At 35.8% G+C, this 13,757-nt stretch overlaps 1 long non-coding RNA gene across 1 annotated transcript in view; it reads right to left on the bottom strand.

The window, feature by feature from the left end:
• Positions 1-5,115, bottom strand: part of LOC125754978 (uncharacterized) — a 32,169-nt gene extending 27,054 nt beyond the window's left edge. Inside the window, exon 1 of the long non-coding RNA XR_007410255.1 lies at positions 4,969-5,115. This is a non-coding gene — a long non-coding RNA (uncharacterized LOC125754978). The remainder of the gene's footprint in view (positions 1-4,968) is intronic.
• Positions 5,116-13,757: the final 8,642 nt, after the last annotated feature.

Raw genomic sequence — 13,757 nt, 5'->3', positions numbered from 1 at the left:
AATGGGCTTAATGACCCCATCAAAAGGCACAGGGCTTCAGACTGGACAAAAAAGCAAGACCCATCTATTTGCTGTTTACGAGAGACTCATTTTAGACATAAGGACACCTCCAGCCTTAAAATAAAAGGTTGGAGAACCATTTACCATTCAAATGGCCCTCAAAAGAAAGCAGGGGTAGCCATCATTATATCAGATAAACTAAAGTTTATCCTGAAGACGGTAGTAAGAGATGAAGAGGGACACTATATCATACTTAAAGGATCTATCCAACAAGAGGACCTAACAATCATCAATATTTATGCCCCAAATATGGGAGCTGCCAAGTATATCAATCAATCAATAACCAAAGTTAAGACATACTTAGATAATAATACACTTATACTTGGTGACCTGAATGTAGTGTTTTCTACGATTGACAAGTATTTTAAGCACAACATTTCCAAAGAAACAAGAGCTTTAAATAATGCACTGGACCAGATGGATTTCACAGATATCTACAGAACTTTATATCCAAATGCAACTGAATACACATTCTTCTCAAGTGCACATGGAACTTTCTCCAGAATAGACCACATACTGGGTCACAAATCAGCTCTTAACCGATACCAAAAGATTGGGATCGTCCCCTGCATATTTTCAGACCATAATGCTTTGAAATTAGAACTAAATCACAAGAAGAAGTTTGGAAGGATTTCAAACACGTGGAGGTTAAGGACCATCCTGCTAAAAGATGAAAGGGTGAACCAGGAAATTAGAGAAGAATTAAAAAGATTCATGGAAACTAATGAGAATGAAGATACAACCATTCAAAAGCTTTGGGATACAGCAAAAGCAGTCCGGAAAGGGAAATACATCGCAATACAAGCATCCATCCAAAAACTGGAAAGAATTCAAATACAAAAGTTAACCTTGTGCCTAAAGGAGCTGGAGAAAAAACAGCAGATAGATCCTACACCCAGCAGAAGAAGAGAGTTAATAAAGATTCGAGCAGAACTCAATGAAAGACCAGAAGAAATGTGGAACAGATTAACAAAACCAGGAGTTGGTTCTTTGAAAGAATTAATAAGATAAACTATTAACCAGCCTTATTAAAAAGAAGAGAGAAAAGACTCAAACTAATAAAATCGTGAATGAGAAAGGAGATATCACCACCAACACCAAGGAAATAGAAACGATTTTAAAAACATATTATGAGCAGCTATACACCAATAAATTAGGCAACCTAGAAGAAATGGACGCATTTCTGGAAAACCACAAACCACCAAAACTGGAACAGGAAGAAATAGAAAACCTGAACAGGCCAATAACCAGGGAGGAAATTGAAGCAGTCAACAAAAACCTCCCAAGACACAAAAGTCCAGGGCCAGATGGCTTCCCAGGGGAATTCTACCACATGTTTAAAGAAGAAACCATACCTAGTCTACTAAAGCTGTTCAAAAAGATAGAAAGAGATGGAATACTTCCAAACTTGTTCTATGAGGCCTGCATCACCTTAATTCCAAAATCAGACAAAGACCGAACCAAAAAGGAGAATTATAGACCCATATACCTGATAAACCTAGATGCAAAAATTCTTAACAAGATACTAGCTAATAGGATCCAACAATACATTAAGAAGATTATTCATCATGACCAACTGGGATTTATCCCTGGGATGTAAGGCTGGTTTGACACTCGTAAAGCAATCAATGTGATTGATCATATCAGCAAGAGAAAAAACAAGAACCATATGATCCTCTCAATAGATGCAGAGAAACCATTTGACAAAACACAACATCCATTCCCGATCAAAACTCTTCAGAGTGTAGGGATAGAGGGAACATTCCTCAGCATCTTAAAAGCCATCTACAAAAATCCCACAGCAAATATCTTTCTCAATGGGGAAACACTGGGAGCCTTTCCCCTAAGATCAGGAACAAGACAGGGATGTCCACTCTCACCACTGCTAGGCAACATAGTACTAGAAGTCCTAGCCTCAGCAATCAGGCAACAAAAAGAAATAAAAGGCATTCAAATTGGCAAAGAAGAAGTAAAACTCTCCCTGTTTACAGATGACATGATACTGTACAGAGAAAACCCAAAAGACTCTACCTCAAGATTGCTAGAACTCATGCAGCAATTCAGCAGTGTGGCAGGATACAAAATCAATGCCCAGAAATCAGTGGAATTTCTATACACTAACAATGAGGCTGAAGAAGGAGAAATTAAGGAGTTAATTCCATTTACAAGTGCACCCAACACATAAGATACCTAGGAATAAACCTAACCAAAGAGGTAAAGGATCTATATCCTAAAAACTACAGAACACTTCCGAAAGAAATTAAAGAAGACACAAAGAGATGGAAAAATATTCCATACTCATGGATTGGAAGAATTAATATTATGAAAATGTCAATGCTACCCAGGGCAATTTACACATTTAATGCAATCCCTATCAAAATACCATGGACTTTCTTCAGAGAGTTGGAACAAATCATCTTAATATTTGTGTGGAATCAGAAAAGTCCCCAAATAGCCAGGGGAATTTTAAAAAAGAAAACCATAGCTGGGGGCATCACAATGCCAGATTTCAGGTTGTACTACAAAGCTGTGGTCATCAAGACAGTATGGTACTGGCACAAAAACAGACACATAGATCAATGAAACAATATAGAGAATCCAGAAGTGGACCCTCAACTTTATGGTCAACTAATATTTGACAAAGGAGAAAAGACTATCAACTGGAAAAGGACAGTCTCTTCAATAAATGGTGCTGGGAAAATTGGACATCCACATGCAGAAGAATGAAACTGGACCATTCTCTTATACCAGACACAAAGATAAACTGAAAATGGATGGAAAATCTAAATGTGAGACAAGATTCCATCAAAATCCTAGAGGAGAACACAGGCAACACCCTTTTTGGAACTAGGCCACAGTAACTTCTTGCAAGATACATCCATGAAGGCAAGAGAAACAAAAGCAAAAATGAACTATTGGGACTTCATCAAGATAAGAAGCTTTTGCACATCAAAAGAAACAGTCAACAAAACTAAAAGACAACCTACAGAATGGGAGAAGATATTTGCAAATGACCTATCAGATAAAGGGCTAGTTTCCAAGATCTATAAAGAACTTATTAAACTCAACAGCAAAGAAACAAACAATCCAATCATGAAATGGGCAAAAGACATGAAGAGAGATATCACAGAGGAAGACATAGACATGGCCAAGAAGCACATGAGAAAATGCTCCACATCACTTGCCATCAGGAAAATACAAATCAAAACCACAATGAGATACCACCTCATACCAGTGAGAATGGGGAAAATGAACAAAGCAGGAAACAACAAATGTTGGAGAGGATGTGGAGAAAGGGGAACCCTCTTGCACTGTTGGTGGGAATGTGAACTGGTGCAGCCACTCTGGAAAACTGTGTGGAGGTTCCTCAAAGAGTTAAAAATAGATCTGCCCTATGACCCAGCAATTGCACTGCTGGGGATTTACCCCAAAGATACAGATGCAGTGAAACGCCAGGACACCTGCATCCAGATGTTTATAGCAGCAATGTCCACAATAGCCAAACTGTGGAAGGAACCTCAGTGTCCATCAAAAGATAAATGGGTAAAGAAGATGTGGTTTATGTATACAATGGAATATTCCTCAGCCATTAGAAACGACAAATACCCACCATTTGCTTCGACATGGATGGAACTAGAGGGTATTATGCTGAGTGAAATAAGTCAATCGGAGAAGGACAAATATTATATGGTCTCATTCATTTAGGGAATATAAAAAATAGTGAAAGGGAATAAAGGGGAAAGGAGAAAAAATGAGTGGGAAATATCAGAGAGGGAGACAGACCATGAGAGACTCCTAACTCTGGGAAATGAACAAGGAGTGGTAGAAAGGGAGGTGGGCAGGGGTGGGGGTGACTGGGTGACAGGCACTGAGGGGGGCACTTGATGGGATGAGCACTGGGTGTTATGCTATATGTTGGCAAATTGAACTCCAGTAAAAAAATAAAAAATAAAATATAAAAAATAAAAACTGTCATTGTTTGGCAGTTTTCATTTTAAAGGATAAATATTGCTATCAGACATAATGACAATAATATTATTTTGAATTTGTACACCATATCAAAGAAATATAAACATTAACAGACCAATTAAGTTATTAACTTCTAACAGTGGGGAACAAACATGTTTAAGAATTTGGGCAAGAACACACAACAAATTAATGGAAGAGCTGATAAGTTCATGAAGCCTGTGGATTCAATTTAGTTATTAAAGTCTTATTTGGAAAAATCAGAGGAACTTAAAATTCACACACAGTGGCACATAATTACTTCTTTTGAAATACCATCAAATTCATGAAATAAATCTGTAAGATAATCTATTTTTGATCACATGAAAAGAGTATATGTGGCATTACTGGTATACTTCAGCCTACCTACTCTAGGTAAAGAGATAACTGGTGTTAAAAATAAGCTGGGAATGATACCTCTTAAAATAAAAATGGGCGTCTTAATTCACCTAGTAATATTAGCTACTTAACTCCCTCAAGGAGATATTATGATGATTAATTGGATCATGATGGAGAGTAATTTATGAAAAAACCTGAGTACTCAAAATTATTAGCATGATTTCACCACAATTATCTCCAATTTTACTCTTTCTTGACTTAAATTTCAATTTTATTGGCTCTTTGATGAAAACAGAAAAGCCACTCAATGCTTGAGGCACACTCTTTTCAGAAGCTACGGAAAGGATTAAAAGAGGCAAATTGTAGTGAATACATGGTGAGAACAACCCTTGAGGAACTGAAATTCCACTGTTTGGCAGCTGCATCTCAAAGGACTCAGGAAAGTTTCAGACATGTATTATAGAATAGTAAGGTAGGAGGGAATCATAGCAATTTTTCCAACATCTATTTCATATGAAAAAATGAAAGCCAGAGTAGTAAAGTGATTCACATATATAACACTACCGTTTGGTGTACTCTTGACTTGAGTTCCTTGACTTTCTATTTTTGTTCAATGGTTTTCTCTGGCCATTTGGTGTTTGGGCACTCAGAAGCATCAGGATATATCTTCCTTTCAATACAGGAGAGAGATGGCTCCTGAAGCAATCTTTCTGATATCGGAAAACAAATGGCATTTATATTAATAGTGTGACACGTATGCCAACCAAAGTGCTTATTTTAGGCACACAATTAAGGCGTGCAGATTGCTCAAGTGATCACTCCTGATCAGAATTATGTCCATAATGAGAATTACAAGAGGTTGTCATTCATGAATCTACACACAATAAAGTAAAACCATCCTGGGCTTTGGTAAGAAAGTAGAGAATATACTTATGGTAAAAGTAAAAGCCTTCAGGTTATAATTAATGTGACTAACCAGCTGCTTTGAGCTCAACAAATCAGTGATATCAATTATTTCTTCTACAGATGATGTAAGAAACCAAAGTCCATATTTCGTATTTACTATGATGCCACCTCTAGGAAATAAATGTTTGAACTGCTTTTAGTAGTATAAATCAATATATGAAAATGTTCCTCCATTTGTTAAATGCCAAGACTATTTCCTTTTTTGTTTTAGCATAAATTCCAGACTGATGAAACTGCAGTGGTGCTCACTCTATTTCCCTTTTAAATCAATCAAGTATTTACCTATGAGGTCAATTACTTAGATGATAAACTTAGTTCAAATAACTTTAAAAGAGTTAATCTTAAAGACTAACATTTTAAATTAATGCATGAGGCAAGCAAACCTAAATAATGTTGTATAGAATATTTCTTTCAAGCAGTCATGTCTGTAAACTTCCTGTTTACCTAATTTGACTTATTTACTTTCATGGGAATATGGATTAATAATAAAACGACTCTCTTGCAAGATTTGTTAAAAGTCTCCTTTCAATTTAGTTTACTTTTCCTTCTGTTTTAAATTTCAATTCTCAAATTACTTAAAAGGAGTGTTGAACTGTAACATCAATACTTTGTAATACTGAGTTTCTTATTTATTTTTGCATAGTTCAACATCTCAACATATCTACTGTATGTTCTTTAGTATATTAGTGAATGTGTCTATGCCTATGTGTCTGTGTGTGTACTCTAATTTTATTTAAAAAAATTGCAGCTGTATGAGGTATAATTTATATACAAAAAACTGCACACATTTAATATATACAATTTTATGAATTTGGACATTACATATATCTGTGATACCATCACCACAATCAAGGTTATATATATATCCATCACATCCAAAAGTTTACTACTGTTCCTTTTCTTTTTCCCTCTTCCTTCCCACCTTCTAACCCTCCCTCCCTCCCTCCCTCCCTCCCTCCCTCCCTCCCTCCCTCCCTCCCTCCCTTCCTTCCTTCCTTCCTTCCTTCCTTCCTTCCTTCCTTCCTTCCTTCCTTCCTTCCTTCCTTCCCTCCTTTCTTATTGTTGTAAGAACACTTAATATGAGACCTACCCTCAACAGTTTTTAAGTACACAATACTGAACTGCTAACTATAGGCACTGTATTCTACAGCAGATCTCTGGAATTTATTCAACTTTTATAACTGTGTTATGCCCATTGAACAACTCCCTATTTCCCCCTCCTCTTGTGCCCTGGCAACTATTCTATGTTTTACTTCTGTAAGTTTGACTCTTTCAGATACCACATAAAACTGAAGTCAGGAAGTGTGTCCTTTAGTGATTGATTGATTTATTTTATTTAGCACAATGTTTTCCAAGCCCATCCATGTTGTTGCAAATAGTAGGATTTCCCTCTTCCATTTAAAGTTGAATAATATTACATTGTGCGTGTGTGTGTGTGTGTGTGTGTAGACATCACATTTTTAATCCATTCATCTATTGATTGATATTTAGGTTGCAAAGTTGAAGGATACATAATCAATATACAAAAATCAGTTGCATTTCTATACACTAAAAACAAAGTGTGAAAAGGAAATTAAGAAAATAATCGCACTATAATAGTGTCAAAAGGAATAAAATACTTAAGAAGCGACTTAACCAAAGAGATCAAAGAGCTATACTGGAATATATACTACAATATATTGATATACTGAAATTAAAGAATACATTAATAAATGGAAAGATGTTCATGTTCATGGGTTGGAAAACCTATATTAAAATGTACATATTTCAAACAAATTTAAAGGTCTTCCTTTTGACATAAATCTTAATGTGCATGTACCAGTTGTTAAAGTGTAAGAAAAAATGATAATTTTTTTAACTTCAATCGCAGAAGCAAAATAACAAAGATCTCTATTTGTCGGGCTTCTCATTCTATAAATTTCACTTATTCTCACCATTTTATTGATAATATATATATATTTTTTTTATGATAGTCACAGAGAGAGAGAGAGAGAGAGAGAGGCAGAGACACAGGCAGAGGGAGAAGCAGGCTCCATGCACCGGGAGCCCGACATGGGATTCGATCCCGGGTCTCCAGGATCGCGCCCTGGGCCAAAGGCAGGCGCCAAACCGCTGCACCACCCAGGGATCCCTTTTTTTTTTTTTTTTTGATAATATTTTATTACTGTCTTCACGTTTTATACATTTCAAAGCACTTGAAATCTACTTTCTGAGCTGAGTCTCTTGGAATCTCAATAAAATCCCCATGAGAAAATACCATTATTTTCACTTTGTGGATGAGAAAATAGAAGGCACAAGTGGTCAGTTTTTTGGTTTCCATAGTGAGTCAGTTGCCATGCATTGTATAGAACTGAAATCTGTGGGTCTTAGATTTTAGTTAATTTTATAGCATTTCACCTCATGACATTACAATTGATACCAAATCTGGATAAAATTCACATAAAAATCAAATACATAAAATATGAGAATATGGTTCCAACAAACTATAATAGCTGAAGGCAGTATTTCACAGCTCTTTCATTTAGACATACAGGAGATAGGGTATTGTTTTTTAAGGTCAAATTGAAGATCTGACTGGAAATTGTGTCTGAATAAGATGAAAAACTTTTCTCAAATAGTTGATAATGTTTTTGACTTATTTACATATTAAGAGTATATGCTGTGAGGTTTGGAGAAGATCTTAAAATTGAAGCAAATACTGAAAGAAATGTTGAAGCAGTAAAGGATGGTTGAAAATAAGGGAATTGGCAGGGGGGAAAGTCTGTTAGGTTATGAATAGGTACAATGTTCCCATCTTCATCTTCTCTTTATCCTAGAGACATACAAAATTCTTATTTTCTCTTCCTGGGAGATATAGTGTAGCTAAGGCTCATATATACAGGGGCTTGATAGAATTAGTCTCATTAGACAATATTGGTAATATTGCCTAAGAAACTGTTATCTTCTATTTCAAAATAATGACTTAAATTAACATTCTCTTTGGCCTAAGAGATACTGCAATTCCTGGGGTGAATTTTTCATTGTGGTCTAGAATTTTTCTTAAAAGAAGTAAAGGAAAAAAAAAACTTTTCACCTTTTATTTTTTAAGTTAACCTTAATAATTGAGTGAACATTGTATTGACCCAAATCTTCAAGTAAACGCAGAAGAGTAGAAAAGGAGGGACACTCAGAATTTCTATCAGTTCGTATCTCTTAAAGGTAGTCTCATTGTTAATATTCAGGTAATGACATTCAATAAGTATAACGTATGAGTGTGCTTTACTTGACAGCTTGGAAAACCAATCAAAATGAAAGCTTTATAATCACCAAAATGTTAATCTGGATATAGCTACATTTCATTTATATGTGAAATGGTGATTTTGTCTTCATCATGCTTCTTCTTTTCTCATCATGCCTTCTTCTTCTTCTTTTTAGCCTTATTACCAAAGTATACAATATATTTATCCTCAAGTATATTAGTATATTAGGGTGTATGTTTTAAATCCCTGATTGAGATACACACACACACACACGCACACACACACACACACACACATTTATATTCTCTGAGTACCCTGATGATTTAAACAGTTTGGGTTTTTAATCCTTCTTGCCTAAAATAGTTTTATTGTAATTTAGATTCTGGGCATTTCCTGAGTGAGTGTGATCTATATAGGAATATTTGTACCGCAGACAAATTACAGTGTCTATTCCTACCACAAAATCTCTCCACATGGAGACAAAGTGAATATTTAATTTCCTCCATAAGAAAACTGCAATTCAGGATACAAAGTTGTTCTTTCCTATGGATAACCTTATTTTTCATTATTTGAATAAACATGACTATAGTCATACTATTAAGAACCACTTCTCTCAGCCAACAATTAAGTGGGAAAGAAAAGAAAAACAAAACAAAACAAAAAAACCCAACATGAGATCAGAGTGATTGGTTCCAATAATTCAGGCATCTTTGAAAATACTATTTGATGATATTTGCAGATTTGTGCTCTATATAGCCTCCATATATAATGCCTGAAGTTAAAAAGATATGAAACTCAGGTAATGCCTCTATCATAATAATGTAATTAAATACAGGAAGATTTACCTTTCTAATTTTACTTGTACATATAGCATACTATTGCAACCCCAGAAACCATTGCTTGTCATTTTGTAAAAATTCTAGTAAGACATTGTACCATTCCAAAGGCTCTTTCAACCAAAGGAAAGAAAAGATATTTGAAAAGCTTTTTTTGTGAGGCATCATAATGTAAGGAGGGCTAAATTATAGAGAGCTGTTATTTTTTAAAATCAACATTTATGCTACCATAGAAGAGACTACAGATAGTTACTATTCTTTTGAGAAATACCAATTCTTAATGATAATGCCTTTGTCACTATGTAGCTACTTCAATTTTTAAAAAATTGTCCTGTATCTATGATAGAATATGTTACACAGTTGACTTTCCTGAGATTACGATGTATGCAATAGAAACGTAGGATATGAGATTTGCTTTCAAAGCCAAGAGGTAAGTCAGAATTACATGTTGTCAGAAATAGGTTGTAATTCTTTAAAATGTCCATGTAAAATAAAATATACAATATGTTCAGTTATTATACTATAAAGGTCATGTAATGAAAATTATCTATCTGTGAATCCTAGAATCCCATGTCACATGATATCTTCCAAGTATTTGGTAGTGAATGAGAAAAGAGGGAATTCACTCTGTCATTTCAAGATCACTCCAGCCCATATACCCATTGTAAGAAGTGACCAATGAAATCACTTCCTCTTTTAAACTGTTCTCTATTTCTCTCTCCTGTCTCTGTCTCTCCCTCTCTTACTCTCTCCGTCCTTCTCCTTCTTCCCTCTCTCCTTTTCCCTCTTCTCTCCCTATGTCCCTCATTCATTCTCTTTTCCTTTGTCAGCAGGGGAGAAAAAAAAGTTGGATTCAGGTGACTAAAATATAGTCATCAGAAAATCCTGAAAGTATAGCGATAGGAATTGAGACAGTAAAAGATTCTCAACACAGTCACCCTGCTTTAAATTTCTAGCTTACAATCATCAGTAGGGATACTCTGAGCCACAGGTAGTTAAGTACTTATGAAGTTTTTACCAGGTACATTACAATACTATAAAAACTGGACACTAGGAGAGGGTGACCTATGGAATAAAAGTCAGAAGTGTATTTTTTAGGCTAATGCTCCAACATTTGTCAATTACTAGATGAAAGGACAAAATCATAGAATTTGTTGAAACATATAATTGAGGCATGAAATTTAATGGAATTATTGGAGGGGTGAATGCATTGTAATTATTAACATGCTGAGCATCCTGAGATCCTTAGGGTCTAATTCTCAAACATTTTGAGCCTGTGGATGGCATACTTTTAAATGGCATATTTTGGGGGCACACACCTGAAGGGATGCTGTGAACTGAATTGTGTCTCCCCCAATTGTAAGGCCAAAGGGAGGTAATTAAGTTTAAATGATCCTAATGGATCATAAAATATGGCTCATAAAATGAGGAAGATCTCTCTCTCCCTCCCTCTCTGCTTCTCTTCCCCCACCTCCAACCTGCTCCACTCCCTCTCTCTCTCTCTCTGGGCATGCACACCTAGGAAAGGCCATGTGAGGATACAGAAAGAAGGTGGTCATCAACAAGCCAGTTAGACGGCTCTCAACAGAAACCAATCCTGCTGATTGAACTGAGACTTCTGGCCTGTGGAACCGTAAGGAAATAAATTTCTGTTGTTTAAGCCACCCAGCCTGTGGCATTTTCTCGTGGCAGCCTGAGCTAGCATACACTTGTGTATTAGTCAGGGTTCACCAGGAAGACAGAACCAATAGGATATATAGATGTACATAAGAGGAGATTTATTACAGAAATTGGCTCACATTATTTTGGAAGCCAATAAGTCCCACAGTCTGCTTTCTGCACAGCCAGTGGCATAATTCAGTCCAAGTCCAAAGGCCTGAGAACCAGGGGAGTTCATGGTATATGTCCTGGTCTGAGTGTCAAAGCCCTAAAACCAGGAGGACTAATGTCCAAGGGCAAGAAAGTATGAATGTCTCAGCTCAGGTGTAGAGCAAATTCACTCTTCCTTACCTTTTAGCTTATTCAGGCCTCCCAAAAGATTGGATGAGCACTACCTGCATTGGCAAGGGTAATCTTCTTTATTCAGTCTACTGATTCAAATACTAATTTCTTCTGGAAACACTCTCACAAGCACAAGAAGAAATAATGTTTTACCAGTTATGTGAGTAACCTTAGCCCTTAGAAATAATGTTTTACCAGTTATGTGAGTAACCTTTAGTTGACATATAAAATTAACCATCAAAATGACATTAACATGTCACCAAGAATCATTACATAACCATATCATATATAGGATAAATAAACACACCCACTAGTATTGGTCTCTTTATCATTGAGTAGAATTTTCTTCCATGATGCCATTTTCTTATATACTGAGGAGCACATTTTTGAATTTTACATTTTGTATACAATCTTGTCTTTTGCACCAATTTTAGATAATACCTCTAAAGTTTTACTTTTACTTGTACCAAGATTTTCACCCTCTTTATCCTGCTCTATAATCATCTTTACCATTTACACAAAAATTTATGTTGCCCAGTGACCAAAATATAGTAGTGTCCCATGGTAGATTTGTGAATCTACCAGAGGTCAAGAAGAGCTATAGGAAAATTTCTACAAATAAAATTCTTACTTTTATTCTACAAATAAAATTTCTAAACATTTAAAATGTAATAGGCATGTCAGTATTGAGACTGAGAACTTATCCTAAGTATTTTGAGAGAGGACCTCGATTGACAGAAGAGTAATATAATAATTCTATACCTATAATAATTCTATACCTCTAATTCTAAGGATTATTTAAGCTTCTGTCCTTAGGAAGATTCTAGGGAAAATATAGTGGGTATTTAGGTAAAGATAACAAATCTGAAATACTTAAAATAAATGAGACACAGTTATATACTCTGGAAAAAAATATATTAATGCTAATAAGTACTATTATTTATTTTTAATCATTATTATTATAAACACATATATGCATTTAGTTATGTGTTAGTACTTCACACAGAATATCTTATTTCCTCCTGTAATCAATCTTTTGGAGAATATATTATTATTATCCTGATTTTATATAAAAAGCAATGCAATGAGAGATTCAATAATCTGCGCAAGGGCTCACAGTCAATATGTAGGGTAGTAGAACTGAAGCCGAGCCTAGATATGTCTGAGTCCAAAGCTTATGCATATTACCACCTTATAGTTTGTCAGAAATTTGAAGAGCCAATGTTTGAATTCTATCTATGTATCCTCGTTCAGTGATTATTTTGTCATTGCTTGAACATAAAGAACTCTGCAACATAGAGCTCTCTATTAATTTTTTTGGTATCTTAATAGATTGTTCTTATTGAATTGAAATTTGTTTTCCTATAGGCCCTGTCAGTTGGTCCCAGATTTTTCTCTGTTCGTGCATATAGAACACTTTACATGAGAAATTTTGTACAGCTCATCCTTTTATTCATTCATTCAAAAACACAATTCCCAGAAATAAGGATACAGAAAGGAACAAAATAGATACAATTCCTACCCTTTTTAGGTTTACGTGACAGTGGGAAGAGGTAGACAATACGATAAATGAATGCAATATAGAGAAGTGAAAGAGCATAGGCCATGTGGACAGTGGTGGTGAAAATTTGAAGCAGAGAGTTCAAGAAATGTTTACTGAGACCAAAAACCTGAAGGAGATGAGGACATAGACCATGCTATTGGAGGGATGTGGTTTTTACTTTTTTTTTTTTAATATTTTATTCACTTATTCACAAGAGACACAGAGAAAGAGGCAGAGACATAGACAGAGAGAGAAGCAGACTCCTCTCAAGGAGCCAAATGTGGGACTTCAATCCCAGGACACCAGGATCACACCCTGAGGCGAAGGCAGATGCTCAAACACTGAGCCACCCAGGCGTCCCATTAAGGGAAGTGGCTTCTAAAGAAGGAAAATAGTACAGGCCTTTTGAGGAAGAAACACAAAAGGAAGAGCAGAGAAGCCTTTATGGTTGGGGCACAGCAAATACAGACAATTGGAGGAGATGAGAAAGAAGTGACGGAGCTTGTTGAGAAGGGTCTTGAGATCTTTTTAGGTCTTTCTCAACCTCAGCACCTTGAGCTGGATGATTCTTTGTTGTGAGAAGCTGCCCTGTACTCTGTAGGATGCTTAGCGGCATCACGGCCTCTGTCCACCAGATTCCAGGAGCACACTCATCCCTCATGATGGCAACCAAAAATGTCTCCCGACTTTGCTCAGTATCATTAGGCAGGTAAAATCCACTCTTCCTACATCTTTACCAACCATTATTTTAAGGTTCCATCTTTCTCT

This window comes from Canis lupus, chromosome 4 (assembly GCF_003254725.2).
Source record: "Canis lupus dingo isolate Sandy chromosome 4, ASM325472v2, whole genome shotgun sequence".
Taxonomy (NCBI): Eukaryota; Metazoa; Chordata; class Mammalia; order Carnivora; family Canidae; genus Canis; species Canis lupus.
The sequence above is the reverse complement of the archived record's forward strand: the minus strand, read 5'-3'. Positions and strand labels throughout refer to the sequence as shown.